This window comes from Paramormyrops kingsleyae, chromosome 6, assembly GCF_048594095.1.
Source record: "Paramormyrops kingsleyae isolate MSU_618 chromosome 6, PKINGS_0.4, whole genome shotgun sequence".
NCBI classification, from domain to species: domain Eukaryota; kingdom Metazoa; phylum Chordata; class Actinopteri; order Osteoglossiformes; family Mormyridae; genus Paramormyrops; species Paramormyrops kingsleyae.
Window position 1 is genome coordinate 19,009,389 of NC_132802.1, and position 12,868 is coordinate 19,022,256.

Genomic DNA, 12,868 nt, shown 5'->3' on the forward strand with positions numbered 1-12,868 from the left:
CAGAGACGCCTGATCAATACAGTAAAACAAGTAAGCACAAGATACAATATATTGCAGTGATGTTTAGAGTGATGATATGGGGTACAAACTGGTTCATCTTCTCTCAGCAGCAGTGCTCATTTATCAGCTAATCTACTAGAATCCATGGATAGAAAGTTGTGATTTAATCAGAGGAAACACGTGGTGCTTCTTAATACCAAGAACGCAAAGGTCGTACTTGTGGTCTTTGCAAGACTGGTCTTGCTAACTTGCCTCCCAAGAACGAACCTGGGGTGCAATGAATCATGGGATTGGTCTTGTTTGGCAACGATGCAACTGATGTATCCTTGATATTTGGGGCAAGAACGACATATGGTGATTTTCACCGTCCTCTGTACCTCTGTTCATGGATCTCGACTTCCAAAGTAGAAGATGACGTGAAATGGGCACCAGGACACAAATATGGCCAAGCACACATACTGAGAAACACGCGTGTTGTGACCAGGGCTCAAACTGTCATGGAGTGTGTGGGTGCCCCCCCACCCCACCATGAGAATAAATGACAAAGAACAGATCAATATTTTATATGTATTATTCATTGTTTGTTCGTACAGTACTTTCTCCAGTGGTTCCTTCAGTAGTTCATAAAGGTTTACATAATTAACAGATATAGTAACAAATATAGTACTTGTTTGAGATAAAAGATAAGTGACAATTCATTAATGAGCAAACATGACATCAGTTACTAACTAACACTTAATTTGTGGTTAATTAGTACATAATTTTCCCTTCAAGTAAAGTGTTACTTATCATGGTTTTAATTCTAGTCTACTCCAGTTTTCAACATCACTATTGCCTTTCACTGCAGTTCTCCCTATCAAACACAAAAGAGCAAGCAATTGATCCTTGATCCATCTCTCGTCTTTACCGTTTCCCAGAAAGCATAATTCTGTACTGTGAAAGTCCATGGTTATCATTGGTCATGCAAATAATTTCTTTAACCTTGTCAAGCGTGTGGTGGCGTTGCTGACAAAATCAAGCCAATCAATGTAGCAGACAGACCTGTGGTCATATTTTAAAAAGACGTAAACAGGAAGTAAGGCAGCGGATATTAAGCATGTACGGCATTTCCAGCTCTGATTATATTGGTGAGACATTGTATAGTTATCAGCCAATTAATTTCTTAATTAGCTAACACGCGAAAGTATAAAATAATTAAAGTGTTGATTCTGTTGTAGCTAGCCAGCTATAAAGTCTTTTCTTCCCACCAGACGAACATCTCGGTGAGGAGGCAGTTAGCGAGGGTGTAGCCTCACTCTCTTCTGTGTTTTTACATCTACAATCGATAAATACTGAAAATATACAGCAGAAAAGGGTTGTGTTTTTTGAAGCAGCCTGTTCATCATTTCTATTTGTTTTGTATCATTTCAATGTGACAATATTTGTAATAATGTTCTTAGAAAATTAGTTACTATAAAATTGATGAGTGTAGACTTCCAGTCCTTGGGTGATAATCCACAAAATATGTATCTGTAAGTATCATCCCCCCCACAAAGATTTGACTCCCACCATCCCCCGTGAAATATTTTTACAACTCATGACCATATGTTGCCATACATGTGATTAACCACAAGCGATGCCACCCAAACAACCAGACCTCAACAGTCCTATGTGACAAGGATACCCAGAAACGATGCGTAAAGGTCCTTAACGCTCAGCCAAAGCCCCTGAGAAGACAGAAACTGCTGAAGGGATGAGAACTGACCAGTGTCACATGGTATAGGTCAGTGCTCACTTGCATCATGCATCTGTAAGTTGGTTTAAGCTCTGACGTTTCTCCATGGTGCTTGTCTCACACCCTAAAACCTCAAAAACAGGGTGTATTACTCTGAAGACCATGAGATGAACAAATACAAAAATGTGCATGTCTCCACTGTCCATAACATGTGCAGTCGCTCAAAGAAAGAAATACAGGCTGATGAAAAACAAATAAATACTTTGTACTAAATTAACTATTTATGTGGAAAAAAATAAAATGTGTGATCTTGCAAGGGGAAACGTCATTTTACATTATGCAGAGACATACAGTACTGAAAAAGACAGTCAAGCAAAATATTTAAAATAAAAATTAAAAATATATGGACAATGAAGGCGTAATAAACATGGCTGCCCATATAATATTTACATTTCTTGATATATATAGCCAACTGCTCTGAAATGGCTGAAAACTGGAACCAATCATAAATAGCTAATCAGTTTGAATTTGGTAAGCACATTTGGACAATTGAACTGTCTATAGGATATTGAATATTTGTTTACACAGAATTCTGTTTTTGTATGTTTGTATATACACTCACCTAAAGGATTATTAGGAACACCATACTAATACGGTGTTTGACCCCCTTTCGCCTTCAGAACTGCCTTAATTCTACGTGGCATTGATTCAACAAGGTGCTGAAAGCATTCTTTAGAAATGTTGGCCCATATTGATAGGATAGCATCATGCAGTTGATGGAGATTTGTGGGATGCACATCCAGGGCACGAAGCTCCCGTTCCACCACATCCCAAAGATGCTCTATTGGGTTGAGATCTGGTGACTGTGGGGGCCATTGTAGTACAGTGAACTCATTGTCATGTTCAAGAAACCAATTTGAAATTATTCGAGCTTTGTGACATGGTGCATTATCCTGCTGGAAGTAGCCATCAGAGGATGGGTACATGGTGGTCATAAAGGGATGGACATGGTCAGAAACAATGCTCAGGTAGGCCGTGGCATTTAAACGATGCCCAATTGGCACTAAGGGGCCTAAAGTGTGCCAAGAAAACATCCCCCACACCATTACACCACCACCACCAGCCTGCACAGTGGTAACAAGGCATGATGGATCCATGTTCTCATTCTGTTTACGCCAAATTCTGACTCTACCATTTGAATGTCTCAACAGAAATCGAGACTCATCAGACCAGGCAACATTTTTCCAGTCTTCAACTGTCCAATTTTGGTGAGCTTGTGCAAATTGTAGCCTCTTTTTCCTATTTGTAGTGGAGATGAGTGGTACCCTGTGGGGTCGTCTGCTGTTGTAGCCCATCCATCTCAAGGTTGTGCGTGTTGTGGCTTCACAAATGCTTTGCTGCATACCTCGGTTGTAATGAGTGGTTATTTCAGTCAAAGTTGCTCTTCTATCAGCTTGAATCAGTCTGCCCATTCTCCTCTGACCTCTAGCATCAACAAGGCATTTTCGCCCACAGGACTGCCGCATACTGGATGTTTTTCCCTTTGCACACCATTCTTTGTAAACCCTAGAAATGGTTGTGCGTGAAAATCCCAGTAACTGAGCAGATTGTGAAATACTCAGACCGGCCCGTCTGGCACCAACAACCATGCCACGCTCAAAATTGCTTAAATCACCTTTCTTTCCCATTCTGACATTCAGTTTGGAGTTCAGGAGATTGTCTTGACCAGGACCACACCCCTAAATGCATTGAAGCAACTGCCATGTGATTGGTTGATTAGATAATTGCATTAATGAGAAATTGAACAGGTGTTCCTAATAATCCTTTAGGTGAGTGTATATCCTGGGTTGCATCAGAGGAGTCAGATGCAGTGTGATCAAGGCTAAATGTAATGTGCAAATGAATTATCTTTGTACCAGGTAACTGTACAGTTATTATCAGTATTAAGGCTTAAGAGTAACAGACATCTCGCATGCTTCATTAATTTTGTGTTGTTGTAGTGGACCCCTCATGGGAGTTTTACTTACACAAAAATGTTCTGAGGGGCAGAACAAAAAAATGAATGTATCAGAAAGATAACCAACCAGATTTTTGAGGAAGTGGGTCCAAGCAACTAGAGGAGATGGGACCAACCAATCAGATATCTTGGTCTCACCTCCTCTATTTGCTTGGACCTGCCTCCTCTACAATCTGATTGGTTATCTGTCTGAACCAATCATTTTTTTGTTCTGCCCTCAGAACATTTTTTTGTAAGTAAAACTCCCACGAGCTAGTGGACCATTCTGAAAAGAAATTGGAAAACATATAATACGCTAGAAGAAGGGCAGCTTGTTTACATTGTATGTAGCTGTAAAAAGGGAGTAGGTAGACTTTGTCAGAGTGCGGGGCAAATTAAAATAAAAGTACATTTAATGAGTCGTTCAGAGCTGTGACTTTCAATGAATTCATAAACCTAGTGTTTTTAATCAGCACTCTAAGTGGATGAATCATACAGTCCAGCAAAGACACTTTCGAAGGACTGTTGTCTCAACCATGGATTCAAACTCACAGTAGTAGGAATACTGCTTTATGAAACATCTCCCTCTCCACACTCAATCCCACATTAGGTTGTTTATATTTTCTGTTAGCTGACACTTAAGGAGAGATGAAAATATGTTAATGGATAGAAATGTCAATCAGGTTACTTGAGATTTCTCTGTATTACGTAAAACCTGTGAAGTGCACTAGTGAGTGAGTGTGATTCATCTGGTTCCAGCGCTGACAAAAAAAAAAACTCAGACCCTAAACTGGCTGCTGATCCAGATTGATACTGAATACCCTGCTAAATTTTTGTGTTGTAGGAACGTTTACCGTACATTACAATTATGGTACAGAAACGTTCAAAATGTCCAGTTTTCTTGCTGTGCCCAGAATGTTATCCCACTACTGCCACCAATACTACAACTAAGACTAATAATACAAAATAAAACAGTGGGCGACACCCTCACTTCACACATCAAAGATCATGGCATCAAGGTTTGATGTCAGGTTCATAGTAAATCCTTCTAGCACCTCTATGAAATAATATTTTAATGTAAAACAATGTTTTCAACATTAATTATGTTAAAAGGATGTTCAGGTGATAATTTCATCGTGCTGACATTGACAGGACCTTTGTTAAAATGAAAAACATGGAAATAACACTCTACTAATGTTACAGTAGGAACTTTCTCTGCCAACTTTGAGAAGACCTTAAAGTAACATTGGCTGAAGTTCTGGGAACGTTCCCTGTGAGCTGAGCTGCTCTTGCATCTTGAGCTGTTCCCAGACTCCAGCTATAAGGAATAAACACAAAACTTGCACAAAAAGTTACACTTCTGAGACACTTCATTAAGGACAAGCCATTTAAAAAACTGGATTAAATCTGTTTTATTGGGAGAACCCAGGATAGTTCCGCATGCCAATCAAACCTGCAGCCCCCCCAGGGGCAGGACTCCTGGGTCTCTGCTTGCTGACTGTAACTCTGTGTGCTCAGCAATTGCTGAGGACACTTGATAATTAGCTAACAGCAAGTGAGCTGATCACGGCCACCACTGAGGCTGTCCCTGTAACCATGCCAAACCTGTCTGCAGCATAGAACAGACTGTGGGCTCCATCTTTGCTGCAGAACCAGGCCTTGTCACTCTGTGGGTGTCCTTCTCAGAAGAATATAAAAACAAATATATCAAATTGCCACAATAGGCAGTAAGTAAAGAGAGCAGCATCATTGCTAATACCACAGCATTACAGCACACTCAAGTTACAGTAATGCTAATGCTGTAGCATTACAGCACACACAACTTACAGAAATGCTAATACTATAGCATTACAGCACACATAGCTAATAGCAATGCTAAAGTTGTAGCATTATAGCACACACAACTAACAACAATGCTAATACTATAGCATTACAGCACACACAATTTACAGCAAAACTATTACTACAGCATTGTGGCACACAAAACTTACAGCCATGCTAATACTATGGCATTTTAGCAAACACAGCTTACAGCAACACTATTAGTATAGCATTATAGCATACTCAATTATAAGCGATGCTAAAGCTATAGCATTATATTACACACAACTTACAGCAATTCTAATACTATAGCATTATACCACATAACGTAAAGCAATGCTAACTTCATTATAGTATACAGGAGATACAGCAATGCAAAGACTCTCCTATTATAGCATACATGGGGCAACAGCTCTAATAATACAATGTTATAGCATATGCAAGGTGAAGTAAAGTTAATCCTACAGCGCTCTAATAAACACAAAACAAAACAAATAGCACAGCATTAAACTATGTACAAGCTTTAGGAATTTTAATATTGCAGCAACACAGCACTCATAGGGGAATCCCAGACAAATAGTATGACATTCCAGCAGATTCTTACAGTTTTTCCTCAATCAGTTAAACACCCTTTTGCTGACTCGAATACCACAGATCCATGTACTTTGTGTCCACAACTAAAAACACATTACTGGTGATTCAATACAGTTAGCAATTCTGATGCACACATTTTGCAAAAGTCTACACATACATCTTAGGGCAGTAGCACACCTCTCACCGGGAGTACAACTGTGTCTTTTGGAGAAACACCTCAGTCAGCCATTAAAACAATGAACTAACGCAGGACTAAACACATGAAGAGGTAGAAGAAGATGCACAGGAGGAAGGAGATAAGACTGAGTTTTATTGATAATGTCATGAATAGAACAGAGATTATTAATTCTCTTCACCTGCCCCATCTTGCTCTCTACAAGACACACATATGGATGAGAGAAGGCCTGGGGGTCATAGCACTGGGTCAGCCAGTGTGCAGCCCCCCTGGAGCTGGGGGTCAAGGGCCCTACTCAAGGGCCTACAGATGTGTAACTACTCTACTAAGGCCAGGGCTGGGCTCAAACTGGTGACCTTCCAGTCACAGGACAGAGGCTTAGCTCACTGATCCACACAGCACCCCCAAGGTGAATAGCTAGCAAGTTCAGGCCAAATTTGAGTTGGTATACTGTAGCTGGAATAGTTAACAGGTAAGTTTTGCAGTAGAGTTGCACAGTATGGTTATTCCATGCTTAGGAGCAGAGTTGGGTAATTCAGGTCCAGAGAGTAAAAATCCAGTCCTGGATTTTGTTTCAACCAACCAGCTGAAACAAAATCTTGGTCTGGACTTTTACTCTCTAGACCAGAATTACCCAACTGTGCTTAGGAGACACAGTAACTATGCAGACATCATAGAAAATCACCAAACAGTGGGAGAAACTGCCTCTTCAGTCCAGAAGAAGAAGAAGAAATCACCAGTATGGTGTTAGCAAATAATACCATCAGACTCAGAGAAATACAAAATCACATCATGCAGGACAATAGCATTTCCCATGATGTGTTGTGTATTGTTATATCCACTAGTGATTGTTTACTGAGAAGAAACAGGATGAGAATGAAGCTGATATTTGAAGTTCTGGTAGAGAGGAAAAGTGAGCATGTGAAATATATGCAACATGCATATCTTTCACATGAATATCTTTTAGTATGAATATTACTTTACAGTGTAATTTCACTCTGTTGTTGCCTATGCACTGTTCTACATCAACATCATCAAAGAAATCTCTAGCTCTACAAAATACTTAGCTTGATGTGAATGCGGAATGAAGATGTGTATGTTAATGAGGCTGGATTCATTTTGACCAGTAACATCATAGCCTTTTATGGTACAGCAAATTGTAAAATGCAGTGCAAGAATACAACAAAACACATCGAGAGCTCGGGTCATATCCTGCCGTGCATGTGTTTTTAGCCACAAGATCTCATCTGCGTCACAAAAGATGTGTTCTCTGGCCAAACAGCAGAGAAAGTAATGTTTAGAATGATGGATCCATCCTTGATAAGCCCAAGAAGCGATATCATCCAAGTCTGCTCACATAGCCTCAAGTAGACTGACCTCCCAAGAACGAACGAGTTCCTATTATATATTATCCATTACTAATTAAAAAAAAAAAAACAAGGATTGACTATGGTGGAAGGAAGATCACTTGGATGTGTGGGCAGGAATTGATCCATTCTTGGATGATTCCTGAATGCTGAAAACTAACGTTATCCCATGACAGCGTAGGCAGTGTGGCATGGGGTACTACGCTGTGTCTGTGGGGGTGGGAATAAAAAAACATTGAGTCCGTGGAGGAAGTCCACAAGAATAGGAACACTGTATTGGTCAATAGTGACATGGCGGTGGACTACCCTTTGTAGACTTAATGCAGCATGCATTTTCAGTCTTGCTTGCTTTCAATGTTGCTTTTTAGTCCACCGGTTCTTCTGCCTCTGTGACACTTTTTGGTCAGATTCAGTCGCGCCTCATCAACATATAAATCATCCATTGATTCACCGTCCACTTCAGGCTAGTAACACATTGTGTAGGCAACAACACAGTCAAACTACTGAGTGATGTAAAGAGAGAGTTTCCCCATAATTTGATGGTTTTCCATGAAGTCGGCATGGTGAAAATAGTTACTGTGTCCCTTAGACACAGAAAAGTCATAATTGTGCAACTTTCCTACCTGACTTACCTGTTTTCATTGTGAAACATCCCAATTACCACAGCTACAGTACACAGACTTAAACTGGCCGGACTCACTGCCCAGGTTCTTTCATAGCCATGACTTATGACACTATCAACTATCATCCCATTTGATATGTTCCTGATTTTTCCCTGTCCTCTCCACCTTCCTCTACCTCTTCCCCTCTGTACTATTACTGGTTCCATTTTCTTCCCTGACTCCTTTTGTCACATTTACAGTATATAGTGAGGAGCATATAGGGATCATGCATATATACATTGTATCTTGATGGCAGACTTGTGTGTGTAGAGCTTGGCAAAATGTGGGCATCAGAATTGCTAATTGTGTTGAAACAACAGTAATGTGGCTACAATTCTGGAGGCAAAGTTCCGGGATGTGTGGTGGAGGCATCACCACTGGATGATTGGTAAATTCATTCAGTCAAGGTGTGTAACCAATTGAGTAAAACTGTAAGCGAGTTTGTCCTTCTGTGTTTAAGGTTTGGCACTGTAATTTTTGTTTTTTGGCTTTGTGTATATAGTTTCAGTAAATTAACTAATTATTCTCAGTAGGGTGTGTAACCAAATGAGAAAAACCGTAATTCTGGTTTTTAGGATCCACGGCATGTCATTTTTGTTCTAGATGTGGTATGATTAAATACCAACTGAGTAGACTGTAAAGACTATTATTTGAGATATTATGAAATAATTATGAGAGGTAGGTCTGTAAAGACAGTTTAGCCTTTTTGGACCCAATGAACTTATACTATTAATAATACATCTAATCATTGAATAATTTCCAATTGAAGAGTTCCAAAATTCACTCATTTCTGTGCAGTGAGTTTTGATATATTGAACAAAAGTTCCTTGGATTAAACGAGGACTAAGTGATTTTTAGTTCCCGACACCATATCAAATGATAAGGAATCTTGACTAGATCGTTGGTGGTCTCATTTCAAAAACAATAAAAAATGGACCAAATGAGTTTTGGAAATTTGCTACTCAATTATTCTAAGCAATAAAGATTGTCTGGCACTCCTCGGTTTTTAATGCCAATTAATGCTGCATAAATCAAACAAATCAAATTGAGGAAACTTCAATCTTTTATCCATGGACGCCGATGTCCCTCAACCCTTTCAGAAAACACCAGCGGCATTCAGTCTTTAATAGATGTGACATCTGTCAGCATTCTGTAAAGACTCTATCAAAGCCTGATTAATTAAGGGGTCAGCTGGAATAAGCACTGGCATGTCCAGTGGGGCTAGGAGCACGGTCACGTATGGGGATAGGCGCAGGGAATGCAGTTATGCCATTCCAGGCACGACCCAATCACGAAGACTGTGAGCATTAGACTGCCTTTCTGCTTCATCTGAAATGATGACACAGCTCAAGGTTTCTGCACTGATCTAAAGGGTTACACCTAATCAGTGCCCTAAGTATAGTGAGTCCCAGTGATTATGACTCACTGCGCACCTCTTATAAAGGCACACCGAAAGAGCTCTTTAAAATGTTCTTTATTTCAGCTTGGGTCGCAGACATAACTTAATTTCCCTGCGGCAGAGCAGCCAGGATTTTTGAAGCTTGTACAGGTACCTAATGGTATCTGATTAATGGTAGTCAGTGGTTAGTAATCAGTAATTTGTGACATGAACGACACTCATTCTTCTAAAATTCAAAAACTGCCATCGCTACTGCACACGTCCCTTTGCTAGGATGCACCTCAAAAGAAACACTATAAATTCACTTCACAGAAAGAGTAGGTGTGTCATCTTAACTACTGTATATCGGAATTATAGCCAAATATCCGAGCAAAAGAAACGGTTCTGAGCTGCCAACGCTGCACAATGCCCAGAGAATAGCATGAGGTATTAAACTGGCTGTAATAGACAAACTAAATTTAGACTTAAAGACACTTTGGCTCTCCTCTTCAGCATCTCTCTCTGTAATTCCTAATCACAGATGCAGTCACTGGACTGCAGCCTCGCTGAGCCCAGTGCCAAAAGGTCGATAATCACACTTTAGGAGTACTTTAGGAGTGCCACATAATATTTGAAATATTATCCCAAACAGCCGAAGGTATTATTAGTTAGGGTTCCAGCCACTATTTAAATGAGAAGGTCCAATTTTTGACAAAGAAGTGCTTAAACTTTAATTGGCATACTGCATAGCTTTGTTCCTGAACGTATTAACATTAATAGTGAAGTATGCTTCAAGTGCAGTGAAGCAGGGCAAATAAGGAGAATTCAAATATGGAAGCCTTATGACTAAAGTATCCCAGGAAATGCAGTGATTGAGCAGGGTCTTATATTTAAACGGGACTAGAGCCCAACCACTTTCAATGGACTGATGTTTTAGTGGGGCATTGTGGAACAGAAGGGGACTCCAGCATGACATATTCTGACGTCTTCTGTGGAGCTATGACCTCCGTGGAGAAGCCTCAGGCTTCCGCAGCCTTTGAAGGCACCTGCATATCTGAAAAGACCATCAGGCTTTCACACTGAGCTCGACTCCGTTCGTCTCATCCCATTCCACCACCCCCCCCCCCCCCACACACACACACACACACACACACACAACGTGCCTCCCACATAAACCCCACGGTGGATTGTGGCATTTTTCTGCCTTTACATTAAATTACTGAGTGCAGGCATGAGACCGTGAAGATGCCAACTATATTCTGCAGCAGGGCCACAGTGTATGACCTACCCTGCCTTGCCCACACAGGTATCAGCGCTAAGACGTTTCTGAGGGTTTTCTCTTCCAACTGTAAAAGTTCTTTTACGTATTTTCTAAAATCTACCAAACTGGATCCTCCACTTAAGGCAATCAATAACTACCAGTTTGGGAAGAGGCAGGGACGAAGGAATTGATTAAGTAATGATTTTCATGAGTCATCGCAGTGATAAACGAATTTCAGAGCCATTGAAGAGACCTACATATCACCAGCATAGCAGTCGGCGGATACCTCCACAAAAACAATTAACAGTGTATCTACAACGTATCATTACAGTCCTTTTAAAAACTGAATCGATATGAAATGTGACAGTATAATCCATAGAGTGAAGGAAAGCCATTGATAAGACATTGGTAAAGTAATGAAACTTGTATGGATATGTCAACCAGTAGTTCAAACAAAAGGAATCCAACAGATTCTCATTTTACAAGAAAAAAATAATTGTAACAATTCACATTGAAAAAGGAGGCAATAATTATACACATATAAATGTATATGCATGTTTAAATAATATATTTATAATGTAATTAAACATGAAACATAAACTCACATAAATCATAACTCACATCTAATGTCTAGTGAAAGTGAATTTTCAAAGCTCTCAGTTGTACATGCAAATACCTGCTTGCAGGGAGCAGAATTAGTCGTCCAGTAACAGGCTGGGCACTGCAGGTGCCTCGTCTCTCTGTCCTTATCTCACACCCAATGTGCCCCCCCCCCCCCCCACAACTTGACCTTGAGCAGCTCGAACCTCCAGCATTCATATAATCATTGCTGTTATTTGGACTGTATTGGTAAATACCACAATTACCCCCATCAGGATTCTCTCAGCCACCTTTCCTATCTGGACTGTCTGTACTGTTTCCTTACAGAACTCTTGACGCAGTGAAGCAGGCAAGATAGAGGTCACGGCTACTCCAACGGGGGGAAACGTTCAAGGTCTCCTGCCCCCTAAAGAAGAATAACAGAAGGGAGGGTCCAGAGAACTTTGCGCAAGGTGTTAGATCCCTGCATTCCCTCGGAGCTAATCCTGAGGTGAGCCCTGCCTCACACAGAAGGAGAACCTGCATGGACCCCATACGGAAAGACTGCCGCGACCCACACATTTTACAGAACGCAACACAGAGAGCAGACATTACCTCGTAAAGGAAGCAGACGGTCCAGTGCACTCTGCTGCGAGGTTGGTCTTTTAGGAGGAGGGGGGCGCGGGGGGGAGCCACAAGTGACAGGAGGCGACAGCCGTGCGCTGAAGCGACAAGCGGCTCGGTGTGGCAACCTCCCCTTCTCCCCTCCGTAGCATTTCTCACTGCGTGAGCCTTAACCTCTCAGAACAAGCGTATCCACACTGCTACACCAACTGCACAAAGCTATCCTGTCTTCCCCTCTCTCTCACTATCTGATTCAAGGGATGCACCAGCAGATACGGCACTGGAACGGACAAAACGGATGGGGGCACCTCACAAGCAGGCGGTATTTTTAACTTACCCGGCATGTGCGAGACATCATCCCAGATCCAGTACAGGATTAATTACGCGGTGGCGAGATTGCAGCTCAGCCTTTGTGGATCAGCTAAAGTGGAGCTACGTTACAGCAGAGCTGCGCAGCCAGTACCATCTAAGGAGCCAGCCGGGGGGTGGGGGTGGGTTGGGGGGGGGGGGGGTTGAGGGGAGGAGCAGGAAACATGGCCAAATGGAGGAATGCTGCTTGCAGATTATACCTCGCCCAGTAAAAAAAAAAGGATAAAAAAAAAACTACAGAGCCTGCTGGGGGGGGTGGGGGGGTGGGATGTAGCCTAAACTCTGGTAGATTGTGCTTCACAGGAGGTGGAGGTATATCACAGAGGAA

General features: G+C 41.3%; 1 protein-coding gene across 5 annotated transcripts in view; it reads right to left on the minus strand.

Moving 5' to 3' along the window:
* Positions 1-12,649, minus strand: part of LOC111840344 (plasma membrane calcium-transporting ATPase 2-like) — a 64,082-nt gene extending 51,433 nt beyond the window's left edge. For 4 of the 5 annotated variants that reach the window (XR_002837387.2, XM_023805065.2, XM_023805070.2 and 1 more), the window contains exon 1: positions 12,509-12,649. The gene's annotated coding sequence lies outside the window, so the exon portion shown is untranslated. Of the gene's footprint in view, positions 1-12,162; positions 12,425-12,508 lie in introns of those variants that run through there. The other variant, XM_023805066.2, reaches the window with a different exon arrangement.
* Between the last annotated feature and the right edge of the window lie 219 nt (positions 12,650-12,868).